The sequence below is a fragment of the Bos javanicus genome, chromosome 26, assembly GCF_032452875.1.
Source record: "Bos javanicus breed banteng chromosome 26, ARS-OSU_banteng_1.0, whole genome shotgun sequence".
Lineage (NCBI taxonomy): Eukaryota > Metazoa > Chordata > Mammalia > Artiodactyla > Bovidae > Bos > Bos javanicus.
Genome location: NC_083893.1, coordinates 33,267,627 through 33,281,398, shown reverse-complemented (window position 1 = coordinate 33,281,398; position 13,772 = coordinate 33,267,627).

Here is a 13,772-nt window from a genome sequence, read left to right as displayed (position 1 = left end):
AAGAAATGCTACAGTGGAGACATAGATACACGAAAAATCCTAGGAGTCCAAAGAAAGGAGTAGCTGGGGCCAAGTGGCAGGAAGCAAAGTTTTCCAGAGACCTGTATTCAAGAAACACTCAAAAGGTAATTATTAAATGCCAGACATCATGTCCACCATGATATTTAAGCAGAATCCAGAAAACTGAGAAAGAATGCTTAAGTGGAATCTATATGCAAAAGGGGGCATTACAGGTCAAACGAAGAGAAGGTATAAAGCCGTAGAAGTGTGAAATAACAGACACTGAGCACTTGACATGAAAGAGATTTGTGGCGAGAAGAGGTGGGAAGCAGGCGTGATCGTAGGTCAAGACATCACTGGGCTTTCCATGTCAGCTGCATGAGACCGGATGCATTCAAAGGCAGTGGTCAGTCCTGAAGGATATCTAGTGTGTCATGGGACTGAGCTCTAGACAGATCCCTCTGGTGGATTGTGGTGGCTGGATCATGAGGATAGTACAGGAAGAGCAGTTCCTCTGTAGCTAGAAGGTCAGTTAAACGCCAAGTGCACTATGCCAGGAGGCATGTGATGAGGGATGATTTGGCTCATGACTTAGAGAGGGAGAGGTGATGATTAGCAGTTATTTGGAGAGTAGAATTCTCAGGTCTTGGTCATAACCTTTGGGAAGTGGAGGAAGAGAAGAGATATTATAGTCTTAATGGAAAAAACTCATAGGGTGACTTATAAAGTGGCATTTGACAGGAACCGCAAGGCTTTTCCTGGCCTCCCATTGGGGAAATGGAAAGTGTAGACCACTCTGTCTTCCAGAAATGCAATGGCCATCCACAGAGCTCCAGGTTGGTTGTCAGAGCTCAGCAGAGAATGGAGCAGAATCCAATGGGGTTGACTGTGGACATGCCCATCCTCTTCCTGCCTTCTTTCAGGATTTTCCAAAGGCTGATGCCAATCTGGTGCATCAGCTTTATCTTCCAACACAGTCCTGTACGTACAGTGAAAATGAAATAGTAAAAATGCTAGTCTCTCAGTCGTGGCCGACTCTTTGCGACCCTGTGGACTGTAGCCCCCCAGGCTCCCCTGTCCGTGGGATTCTCCAGGTAAGAACACTGGAGTGGGTAGCCATTCCCTTCTCCAAGGAATCTTCCTGACCCGGAGATCGAACCTGGGTTTCCTGTGATGCAGGCAGATTCTTTACCATCTGCATCACCAGGAAAGCCCTCCTATACATATATTGCTCCAAACAAGACTCATTCCTTCCCCACCTCCAGGTCTTTCTTCAGGCCATTCCTACCATCCAGATGTCCTTCCATATCCTCCAGCTTCCAATATCACCTCTGACTTCCATGAAGACAGACAGATCCACCAGCAAATCAAAGCCATCCAGGAAACCCACTCTTGGCTCTTCTGAGTAGGCTGGGGAGTATGGTGAAGCAGGAAGAGCTCTCTGTTCCCCAGGAAGTCTCCTGCCTATAGAGGCCTAGGAAGTAGGATGCTGGAGATACAGTAGGCAGTACCTGCTGGGAAAGCTTCTCTTCAAAGCTGCAGGAGGGAGAATCTGACTGCCCTTCTGCCTGGGCAGCTAAGGATGGAGCCCATCCTCTCAGCTTCCATATGGAAAGTGGGCACCCTGACTTAGATATTTGCCAAGACTTCCCAAAATGGCATGGGGGAAGGTTGTAACTTCCTATCAGGAAGTCAAGGTGCTGTAGGCAACTGGGAAAGAAATGTCTCCCATGGTGGGGAATGGGCTAGAGGTTAGTTCTGACCAGAGGGGGGGACCAGCAGTCACCATTGTCCCTGTCTCACTGTGAAACCATGCATGATGGCTGCATTGCGGAGACTCTGAGGCCCCCTTCTGGGCTGAAGCAGAGCCTGGGAGGGAGATTTCTCTTGTCTATTTCCAGCCTTGCTGCGGGCAGTAAACTTGATTGGCTTATACTGATCGGGATCTTTCCTTGAGAGATCACACAGATGCCTTTTTCTTTCCCAGCACAGGACATTCAGAGTCAGAGGGAAGTAGAACTGAAGATAGAGGCTAAGGTCACTGAGTCAAGAGCCCCAGCTTTGTCTTCCGTCCTCTAATTTATGGCTCAAGGCAGATCTCGGTTTTCTCCTGTGTGAAATAGGCATGCCAAATCACTTGCCCGACTCACCAGGACAGAAGTAAGTCACAGCTGCAAGTATGGTTGAAAAAACATCATACCAATAGATCTGGCCATCACCATTAGAAGCATCTCATCGGTCCTCATCCAAATTTGTGTGTGATTATAACTGACCTCTTCCTGCAATTCTCTTGCCAAAAAACAAATGTGTGTGTATGTGTATATACATGCACGCACACATGCATTGGATACATATACATACATGCACACCTCAGGGAGGCTTTTGTATAACCACTAATGCTCTTGGGTTTCAACTGAAAAGAATCAAGCCCCCCAGATATCTCCCCCGGGGGAATGATCTATTGAGGAGAAAAGCTGAGTGTTTTATCACTGTTCCTGTAGAAACCTAAATTTCTTTGGGTCTCTCCCAAGTCAAGCAAAACAGAGTAAAATGCAGGCTCAGCATTTCAGTTTCTAGGAGGACATGTGCCAACATGATATGGATCACGAACCCAGGGGAGTTTTCAAACCAATAATGCAAATGAAAATAAAGTAAGTTTGGGCAAGCAGCCTGCTATGTTAATACTATGTTCAGTGTTACAAGCTACCTTTCCCTGAAAATTATTGCCCCTAGAGGAACTTGCTGGAAAACCAAAACTTGCTCTCCTAACTTGGAGATTTTAATCCTTGAGCTTGAAACCTGCCAGATGCCAACATTTTCAGTGGGGTTTCTTCCAACCTTCTTTTGCATGTTAATTACAGTCCTTGTGTTTCTCTCTCTGGTCCCTCCATATTTCCATGATTTCTATTCTATTCAATGCTTCCCTGGCATAGCTTTGAATATCCTGGGTAGAAACAGTTGTTCTCTTGTCAGTGGTTTCTAAACATGTTGGAACTCTTTCCAATTGTAAAATCTTATCTCGCTCCCAACTCCAGTGCACATTTTTGATTACAGCAGTTATACACCAGGTTTTTGTGAAGGGAAGTAAGCAAAGAAAAATACTGTTGGTGTTTTGTCACTTAGTCATGTCTGACTCTTTTGCAGCCTCATGGACTATAGCCCACAAGGCTCCTCTGTCCATGGGATTTCCAGGCAAGAGTATTGGAATGGGTTGTCATTTCCCTCCCCAGGGGGATCTTCCCGACTCAGGGTTGGAACCGCCATCTTCTGAATTGGCAGGCAGATTCTTTACCATCGAGCTACCAGGGAAGCCCGAATGCATTAACTTAAAAGTAAACCTAAAAGGAAAGTTCTTTTGGCCTGAGAAGTGAAAAATAATCAATTTTATATTGTAAAGAATGAGGGGATGCCACGAGCAGTTGTGAGTTCCCCACCTTCTGCTCTGGCTCATCCCTTGCTTAGATGGAGATCACTGTGTAATTATGTTCCCACCTAAGTGGGATGGGGTGGGGGGCTGTAAATGCAGGGCCTCAGAGACCCTAGGCAAGACGTGTGTTCTTCCGACAACAGTCAGAAGAAAGGAATTTCCTAAGATCTTTGGCAAACTGGAAGGAAACCTGACAGGGAGCCTAAGGGCTGTGCATCCTCAAAATAAATGGGTGTGGCTTATCAATACCTTATTGGAGCAAAAGAGTGTGCCAAGTCCATCAGAAGTCCACAAAATCAACCCAGACATTGTGGCCCATGCAGCAGTCTGGTACAGAGTTTTGGGTAACTACCATTTCTGGAATTATTTAATACCATACCCTCATTCCTTACTGGCTTTCCAGGTGGCTCAAGTGGTAAGGAATCCACCTGCCAGTGCAGGAGACGCAGGAGACCTGGGTTCAATCCCTGGCGAAGGAAGATCCCCTGGAGTAGGAAATGGCAACCCACTCCAGTATTCTTGCCTGGGAAATCCCATGGACAGAGGAGCCTGGCAGACTACAGTCCATGGGTCACAAAGAGTCAGACCCAAGGAGGGTTCAGGATGGATTTTCTTTTAAAAATTAAAAAAAAAAAAAAAAGAGTCAGACCCGACTGAGTGTGCACATACACACATGCATCCCTAACTGTACAAGCTCTGGCAAGTTCCTTCCTCCTCAGCGTTACATTGGGTTGGTAATAGCCTCAACCTCCTAAGGTTGTCCAAGGACTGAAGGACACATGAAAAATGCTTAGAACGATGCCTGAAATCCAGTACCTGTTCAACAAAGATCAGTGACTCCCGTTTGCTCTGAGGCAGTATACAAATTGCAAAAGTTTATGCCTGCTAGAACATCAAAACAGAGAGTGGCCTATCTTCTGATGAGACCCACCAGGCCTGCATCTCGTTTATCTGCTGCTGCTTCCTCTCCATGGTGTGCTGCTGTTCCCCTTCCATGCCTCTTAATGATTGTGTGTGGGGAAAAAAGTCAAATCAGCTTTCCGTGAGACTTGATTCATCCACAGAGTTCAACAGGCTGATCATGTGTGACAGTAGCCCATGGATATATTAAATATAAACGAAGAGTATATGCTTCCTCACTCAATACCCATCACTGAATGTGGTCCAGTATGTGTTCAGCACTTGCCAACTCTTCCCTCGTTTCATCCTTTAAAAATTTTACAGGATAAGTATTACTATTCTTTACAGGAGGAGGAGAGGAGGAAAGGAAAGGGTGAATATACACACTTCATTTCCTTTTTTCGGGGCTGTTTTGGGCAGCTTCTAAGATGACCTCCTGGATATGATTTTGAGCAAACTCCAAGAGATAGTGAAGGACAGGGATGCCTGGCATGCTGCAGCCCGTGGGGTTGCAAAGAGTCAGGCTGAACAACAACAACAAGGTGACCTCCCTCAATCCCAGCCTCCCGGTAACCACGCCCTTGTATAATATAATCCCATTTCCTTGAGTGTGGACTGGATTTATTGACTTACATCTAACTAACAGAGTATAGCCAATATGGCGAGATGCCACCTCCAAGATCCCCTCTCCTACATTCACACGTGCTAGTTCTAAGAGAAGCCAGCTTCCAGGTTACAAAGTGCCCAATGGAGAGGTCTGCATGATTAAAAAAAAAAAAAAAGAAAGCAGGCTACTATAGCCAGCAAAGAACTGAGGCTCTAAGTCCAAGAGCCCATGAGAAACTGAATCCAGTCAACAACCACATAAGTGACCTTGGAAGCAGATCCTCCCCAGCCAGGCCTTCAGATGAAGACACAGCACACGACATAGTGACCAAAGAACATTGACAGCAGCCCTGGCGGACAGCTTGACCCCAGCTTTGTGAGAGATGATAATGCAGAGGCAGTTAGCTAAGCTGCAGAAATTGGGAGACGATAAATACTTATTGTTTTAAGTTGATGAATTCTGAGCTAATTTGTTACACAGCACTGTATAATTAACACAAGAGTCTTTTATTTTTCCATTCTTAAAAATATTTCTTTATTTTTAAAATCATTTACTTATTTATGTTTGGTTGTGGTGGGTCTTGGCTGCAGCTTGCAGGATCTTTGCTGTGACTCACGGGCTTCTCTCTGGTTGTGGCATGAAGGTTCCAGAACTCATGGTCTCAGTAGTTGTGGCCCAAGGGCCCAGCTGCTCCAAGGCATGTTGGATCTTTGTTAACTGACCAGGGATCAAACCTGTGTCCCTTGCATTGAAAGGTGGCTTCTTAACCACTGGACCACCAGGGAAGTCCCCAGAGTTCTTTTTATATGTAGCTTACACTCCGAATTTATGCTTACCGTCAATTACCTAATGTTTGTTTGTTTTATAAGGATTGTTCAAGTTTAAAACACTTAAAATTTGAAACTCTTTTCATGACAGTCACAATTTCTTAAGATCCTGGGCCTCACCCCCTTCTTTCTTTTTTCTTTTTTTTCTTTACCCTCCTCTTATGTCTCAACTGGTTGGACGTAGGAAGAAGATGCTGCAGAGTCAGGCTTAATCTTGAGGGACATGCACTTGTCTTGGGTTGGCCTCCATTCACAACACTAGCTGGCCAGCCAACCCATTTCCACTCGCACATTCTCTGGCCACACAGACACAGCTATTAAAAGCACCAACCAGTATAGCCACCTGAAATTAACCATGGTCATGGCAGGCTTTGGCCGTGGTTTGTGTACATCATCGTTTCATTCGGGCTTCCCAGGTGGCACTAGTGGTAAAGAACCCACCTGCCAGTGCAGGAGACATAAGAGATGCGGATTCAATCCCTGGGTTGGAAAGATCCCCTGGAGGAGGAAACGGCAACCCACTCCAGTATTTGTTGCCTGGAGAATCCCATGGACAGAGGAGCCTGGCGGGCTACAGTCCGTGGTGTCACACACATGCATTATTTCATTCAATGCTACTGAGATTCTACAGACTACTTGGTTCTAATGCAAGCATTTGGCCATGCTGAATGTTTTAGTTCCCCAATACTCTTTCAGGTTGAGCCATGTAATGCTGTTTTCTCAGTCAGTAACAGGGCTTCCCAGCTGACACTAGTGGTAAAGAACCTGCCTGCAAACGCGGGAGACATTAAAGACCCAGGTTCGATTCCTGGGCCGAGAAGATCCCTTGGAGGAGGGCACGGTAACACACTCCAGTATTTTTGCCTAGAGAATTCCATGGACAGAGGAGCCTGGTGGGCTATAGTCCATAAGGTTGCAAAGAGTCAGACACCACCAAGGCGACTTAGCAGCAGTCTGTAACACTCTTTCCCTTACTTTTTCACACTACTTAATGCTTGTTCTTTATCTTTCATCTTGGGTACCACTTCCTCTGTGATGTGCTTCCTGACCACTTAGTCCAGGTCTGAGTTGGGTACTGTATTCTCCAATGCCCTGTACTTGCCCAATCACAGCGCTTCTCACATATATTCTGTTATCTGGTGGCGCATCCTTTTCTCTCACTAAACCTAAACTGTTAGCCAAGGTATCTTGTCTTGGAATCACTGTTGCATCCTCAATGCCTAGTGCTGTCTTTGGCATCAAATAATTGAATAATAAATATTTGTTGAATGAACAAATGCTTTGGAGTCTTCAGGCCAAAATTTTGCTTCCAAAACTTATCCAGGCTTCTTACCATCAAAACCTCAGAAAGCAACAACCTGGAATGAGAATGTAGGCAATAAAAGGCTGTTGGAATGCAAAAGAGAACACAAATTCCAAGGAAAACGGAAGAATGAGACAGCTGTCTAGATAACAGAAGCCATCAGACACACTTTGGCTAAAATTCAGTGGTTAATTCAGGTGAGAGTGCTCAGTTGGCCTAAATTATCTGGATAATTCTTCATTTTGCTTTGGTCCATAAACTCTTTCATCTGCTTTACAGTTGGATGGTTGGCAAAGCCTATCACTCCCACCAAAGAATGCAGATAGGTTCCAAGGCACTGACCTCCCTTTTATCCAGTTTCATCCCTTTTAGTTCCATTTCATTTCTTCTGGTTCCAGTTGGTTCCCTGGGTCAAGAGTTTCAGAACTGTTTAAGAGCGACTTTCTGTTTCCACCAAGCTTACAATCGAACCTCCTCAGTGAGCTTCAGTGTTTGGTGTTTGCTTTATACATTATTCTGACTTAAAGAATGTTGATGTCAAACTTTTAAAACATGATGGGAGGAAAGACTTTAAAATACTTCCAGAAAAATCCTTATTGATGTCTTAAATCTTCTTGTTTTTTGCAATTAATCCTAAGCCACGTGACTATACAAAATAGCTACCAGAAAGATTGCCATATCCCAGTCTATCTCTACAGACAGAAATTGTTTTGAACAAAAATCAGGCAATTTAAATGAATGATTGATTCAATCATTAGTAATAGAACATATTAACAAGCTTTTGCTGCATAACAAGCCACCCCAAAACGTAGTGACTTAAAATGACAACTTTTTATTTAGCTCGCAAGTTTGGGGCTTGGCCAGATGGTCTTCTGCTCTGAGCTGGCTGAGTTGATCTCTATGACTAGTCACTCCCCTGCTTCTGGAGTTAGCTGATAGGAGGAATGGAAGCTGGATGATCTAGCGTTACTTCTCCTGCACATCTGGCAGGTGACGGGCTGTCTGCTGGGTTACCCTGGCTACCTACGTGGGCTCTCATCCTCCACTAGGCTAGTGCAGTTCCACTTGCGTACCAGATTCAGGGTTCCAAGCCCAGCAAAAGAGATAAACCTCCAATAGGCAAGCAATTTTCAAGTCTTTGCCTGTTTCACATGTGCTAATGCTCCAAGTCACATGGCTAATCAAAATATGAGAGGTGGAGGATGTCGCAAGGAAATGGATGTAGAAAGGGCAATGACCATTTTGACAATCTAGAAGAACAGCATTTCCATACAACTTACCTTGTTTTGACCTCATGGCAGCCCACTGGAGGAGTATTCATTTCCACTTTATGGATGAAGCCACTGAGGCCCAGATGGGTGTAACACACACATGGTTGTAGCACTACCAAGTGGTGGAGCTGGGATTTGGGCTCGCTTCTGTCTTGCTCTAAAGCCTGTCTTTCCCATCATTCTGCTTTGTGCCTCAACCAGGGACTGGCTGGTTCCCCACAGGTTGCTACTCTGAATTAGGGCTATTTTTACCCATATGCATCTAGGCAGCAGCTTCAGTCTGTGTTTATCAAGTATTTTCAAAATATTTTTGCAAAGATTATTTTCATTACCAGTTCAATAAAACCTCAAGCTCCAGATGTGGTTTAGTCAGGCTCTCTTCTCCTGAACTTTCAAGCCCTGAGGCACTTTATGGTAATGCACCCTCAACTCCTCCAGCTCCTCAGTGACATGCCTTTCTGCTTATAAACAGAAAGTATCTTCTTTTTTGAAGCCATGAAATTCTGCTGCAGGTTCCACCCTTGGAAGAGACAAGACTCAGAACCTCCGGGCTCATTCCTGGCCCCAGCTTTCCTTTCAAGACCAAGGCGGGTCTTGGGGCACATCTAGGGATGTTGCCTTCTTGAATCGATAGGAAGAGGTCACAAGAGCCCATCAATTTTCAGACAAATGAGGAACCACACAAAAATGAAACCAGAGCCAAGTGAACAGTGCCTCCGAGCTGGTCTCTGCCCAGTGTTTGCAAAGGTAGATTTTCTGCATTTCTCGTTTCTGCTCCTTCTTCTTCCTCCCATCGCCCTCCCTTCCTCACTCCTCCCCTTGGCGGCTCTTCCCACCCACTTCTTCATCAGAGTTCTCACTTCCTCCACTGCCATTTCTTAAAATCCAAACATCCTTTCTTCTCCATCCCTTGCCTTCCTTTGGCTGCGGAATGCCATTTAGGAGTAGAAATGAGCCCCCAAGATGCCTTGGGCTGCAATTTGAAAAGATGGAAGACCCAGGAGGTGAGTTAAACGCACTTGATGAATCTGGTCACCGTTTATTTTAAGGGAATAGAAACACATTATTTTGTACTTACATATATTCTGAGTCTACTCTGAAGTTTCCCATTGAGTAGGAATGAATTTATCTTCATTTGACAATTTTATGACCCAAATCAGCCAGCTCTGTCCATTTATCTGATTTAAAATGCAACCAAAGGACTGGACTGCTTTGACAGAAATCCAAGCATGGCCAACAGTGCTTACCATCAACATAGATTTTTCATAATATGCGATTTTCCCAGCATGGCTATCAGGGCCTCCTGGTTAAGCTTCCTTCTTGAATGACCATTATTCAGCAACAGCAAATGATTCAGTAATGAAAACAAGTGCTTGATTTTTTTTTTCTTTTCAGATTTATTAAAACTCCTTGGAGGCTGTTTTTATAAAACCCAGCCCTTAGAGTGGCTGACCTTAAAAATGTGTTTATCTAAGCTATATTCCCCAAAACGTTGACCAACATGATAAATAATTTATTTAATGTTTCCTTAAATATTATTTTATTTGGTTTAGACCCAAAGTAGAAACTTCTTCTCCCCAAAAAGGAACACTGTCTCCATTTTTTGGTATACAATGGAAACTTTTGGGGACAAATAAAAGGAATATAATCTTTTTCACAAATTTTGGTTTACAAGGTGACTGCTGGTTAATCCAGGGGTTGTGGAATACATGTTGTGACATTTAGGTGTTAAATTAGGACTTTGGTTAATGGTTATATGCTTATTTCAAGCATTTCCTAATACTGGTAGGAAAATAAATATCCACAAATAAACACAGCAAGTAGGGCACAAAGGAATAATCGATAGAAAAATGCCCCCCACCCAAGCCACAAGCAACACAAGGGCAGTGTTCATGTTAACAAAAGTTTCCGCCCCCCGTCCAGACCCCCCCCAGAGGTTTTAGTAAACCCATAGCTTGGGTATATTGGAACCGTCCTTCAGGAGAACTTGTTAAAAATTCCTACTTTTCCTGCAGAACTGTTCCTCAATCCGCCTGACTAGTAATTCCAGAATTCCCAGCCCTGGGCCACAGAGGCCAGCCCTGACGTAGGCTAGACAACCAGAATCCACTCTCTGGGACTCGGATGGGTCACGTCACACAGAGGCCCAACCTAAACCAATTCTAAGACTTGGGAATTTTTAAACAAGGAACGGGATGAGAAACTGCCTGACTCTCAGACTTACAGAACTAGAAGCAAAACAAAAGGCTGCCCAGGAAGGAACCTGACTACCGAAGAGGAAAAGAAGACCACTGGGAGAAGCAGGTCTCAGCACGGAGACAGTGACTTCTGACAATGCTGTGTAAGCTCCTGGATCCAGCCAAGCCTGACCATAAATCCCCCCTTCTTGTTTTAAGCTGGCTGGAATCTGTGTGGGCACATCACCTCTAATAACCCAGAGTCCTGACTAATCCAATGAGTCAAGGATGAGACACAGGGGCCCTCAGGGGGTATTTGTTTTTTTGTTTCTCCCTAGCTTTCTGTTGGTAACTTAGGTTTTTGTCTATCTTAAATCCTAGCTTCACAGTTGTATAGAATTCTGTTCACCTTTTTCTTTTTTTTTTTTTAATCTTGATGAAAAAAAATCCCTGTAGGAACACGAAGTCAGGATGCCAGTTAGATTCTTGCAGGGAAGAACATGATGAATTATGCTATAACAAGCCAGTCCTTGAAAGCATTTTTGCTGCTCTCAGAATGTATCTTTGAATTAACAGTAAACATGGATGTATGTTCAACCCATCTGCGGATTATTACATTTTATATACAATTATGAAACTAGTCTGTGAAGGCTCATTTGGGGTCCAGCTGGAGACCTTTGGTACCTTAAAACTGTCACTCTTTGAACGATGACTAGACACCATGCATTGGATTGTGTGCCTCATATACAGAGTCCCAATTAAGCCTCCCACAATCCTGTGTGGTAGCTACCAGAACTGCCCCATTTCACAGATAAGGAAGAGATACTCTGAATGGTTCAGAAATCTGCTCAAGGTCTCTCAATTAATGAGTTGTAGGGGCTGGATGAAATCCCAAATCTATAATTTTCCTTCCACCCCCACCCTCCAAACCCAGGTCACTATGCTGGAAAGGGAAGAACAGAGGGGAAGCCGCAGACAATATCAGTCCTGCCCCGCAAGGTGGAGGAGGGGCTATTGAGAAGAGTCACTATTTAGCAAAGAACATTGGAGGTGGAGCTAGAGTGTTCCAGGCTGACATCCTAGCTTTGCCACTTCCTTGCCACTTTGGGACACATGTTTCTATTCCTCTAAGCCCCAGTTTCCACCACTAGAAAGCAGGCTAATAATACTGTAGTAGGTGGTCTCCAAACACAATCCCCCCAATCTGTGCCCCTCCTTAGATCAGGAAGAGATATCTAGGTCCCTCTCCTCAAGGATGGACTAGCCTTGGCATTTGTTTGAGCCAATAGAGCAGGAAGGAAGTGATGACCTGGGACTTCTGAGCCCAGGCCTTCAGCAACTGCTTCTTTTCTCTAGGATCCCAGACCCCCTGTTCTCGGGAAGTCCAGGTTAGACTGGCGAGTGATTGGGAAATCTGGAGATGTGTCCGTTTGAATTGAAGCCACGACCAATCTCCCAGCAAAATGCAGCTGCATCAAAACTCTAAGCGAGATCAGCAGAAGTGGCCCAGCTGAACCCCAGACCTGTGAGACAGAATAAATACTGTCCTTTGAAGCCATTCCATCTGGGAATGATTTGTTATAAAGCAAGATAACTAGCAAACTCACCTCACCAGGTGGTTGGGAGGATTAAACAAGCGAATGTGTTTAAAAGCAAGAATGCCCAGGGCTTCCCTAGAGGCTCGTTGGTAAAGAATCCACCTACTAATGGAGGAGACAGAGGTTCGATCCCTGGTCCAGGAAGATCCCACAGGCCACTGAGCAACGAAGCCTGTGCGTGGGCCACAACTACTGAACCTGTGCTGTAGAGCTTGGGAGTCGCAACTACTGAGCCCAGCACACCTAGAGCCTGTGCTCCACAGAAGGGAAGCCGCCACAATGAGAAGCCTGAGCACTGCACATAGAGAAGAAGCCCTTGCAGCAACGAAGACCCAGCACAGCCATAAGTAAAGAAATAGAATATTTAAAAAAAAAAAAAAACAACTTTAAAACACTATAAAAAAAAAAAAAGGCAGAACACCTGGAATGGTTCTTGGCACTGGGGCCCTCAAACATGTTGACTGAGCAAGTACCTTGGGCTCACTGTTCAAGGCAACTGGGGAACGAATACTGAGGAGACACTGTCCCCGTCCCCCTGGAGCTTATGTTTAACAGGCGCAATGGATAGGCACAAATAAGTGATCTTCAGTCAAGTACTGATTCCTGCTGGCAAGGGTTGCTACCTAGCAGCCCTACACTTCCGTGTGTGCTGATGTTGATCCTTGGCTCATGTGCCCCCAGTTCCTGCCTTCAGTCAGGACAGCAAGCTGGAATGTGTGCCCGAGACAGAAGACAGGAGACAGAAGACCTGCTTGGATGGTGCGGTCAAAGTAGATCCCATTATGTGGGAGATCTGAACAGACATCTGAATGATGCCAGGAAGCCCACTTCCCCAGCACACCCATGATTCCTAGAGCTTGCCCATTGCCGTGGTATGTTTTCATTATTTTGTTTTCATCTCTCCATCCTCCCTCTCTGAGACCTAGCGGGGCAGATGCAGGTGTTTCTCATTCCAATTCTCTATGCCTTGGGCTGAGTACTGAAGAATTGATGCTTTCCAACTGTGGTGCTGGAGAACACTCTTGAGAATCCCTTGGACTGCAAGGAAATCAAACCTGTCAATCTTAAAGGAAATTAACCCTGAATATTCATTGGAAGCCTGGATGCTGAAGCTGAAGCTCTAATACTTTGGCCACCTGATGTGAAGAGCTGACTCACTGGAAAGGACCCTGATGCTGGGAAAGATTGAAGGCAGGAGTAGAAGGGAGTGACAGAGGATGAGATGGTTGGATGGTATCACCTACTCAGTGGACATGAGATTGAGCAGACTCAGGGAGATAGTGAAGGACAGGGAAGCCTGGCATGCTGCAGTCCATGTGGTCTCAAAGAGTCGGACACCACTGAGTGATGTACAACCACACAACAAATGCCTTGCACAGTGTTGACACCAAGTAAGTGCTCATGGTACGTTTATTGACTGTATGAATGTATGTCAAGACCACCTACCACTCAACACTGGGGTTACAGTCACTGGGCTAAGAAGCAGCCACACTCTGCAGGAGACTAGCAGAACACGGTCCCACTGCCTGCTTCACAAACAGGTTAGTTGGAGACTCACCTGTCGTGTGACCCCTCGCCCAGCCTGAGGAAGCCTTGCTGCAGCCCAGTCACCCTCCTCTCACACACTCCTGGGCCAAAATCTCCGTAACTATCCTCAGAAGG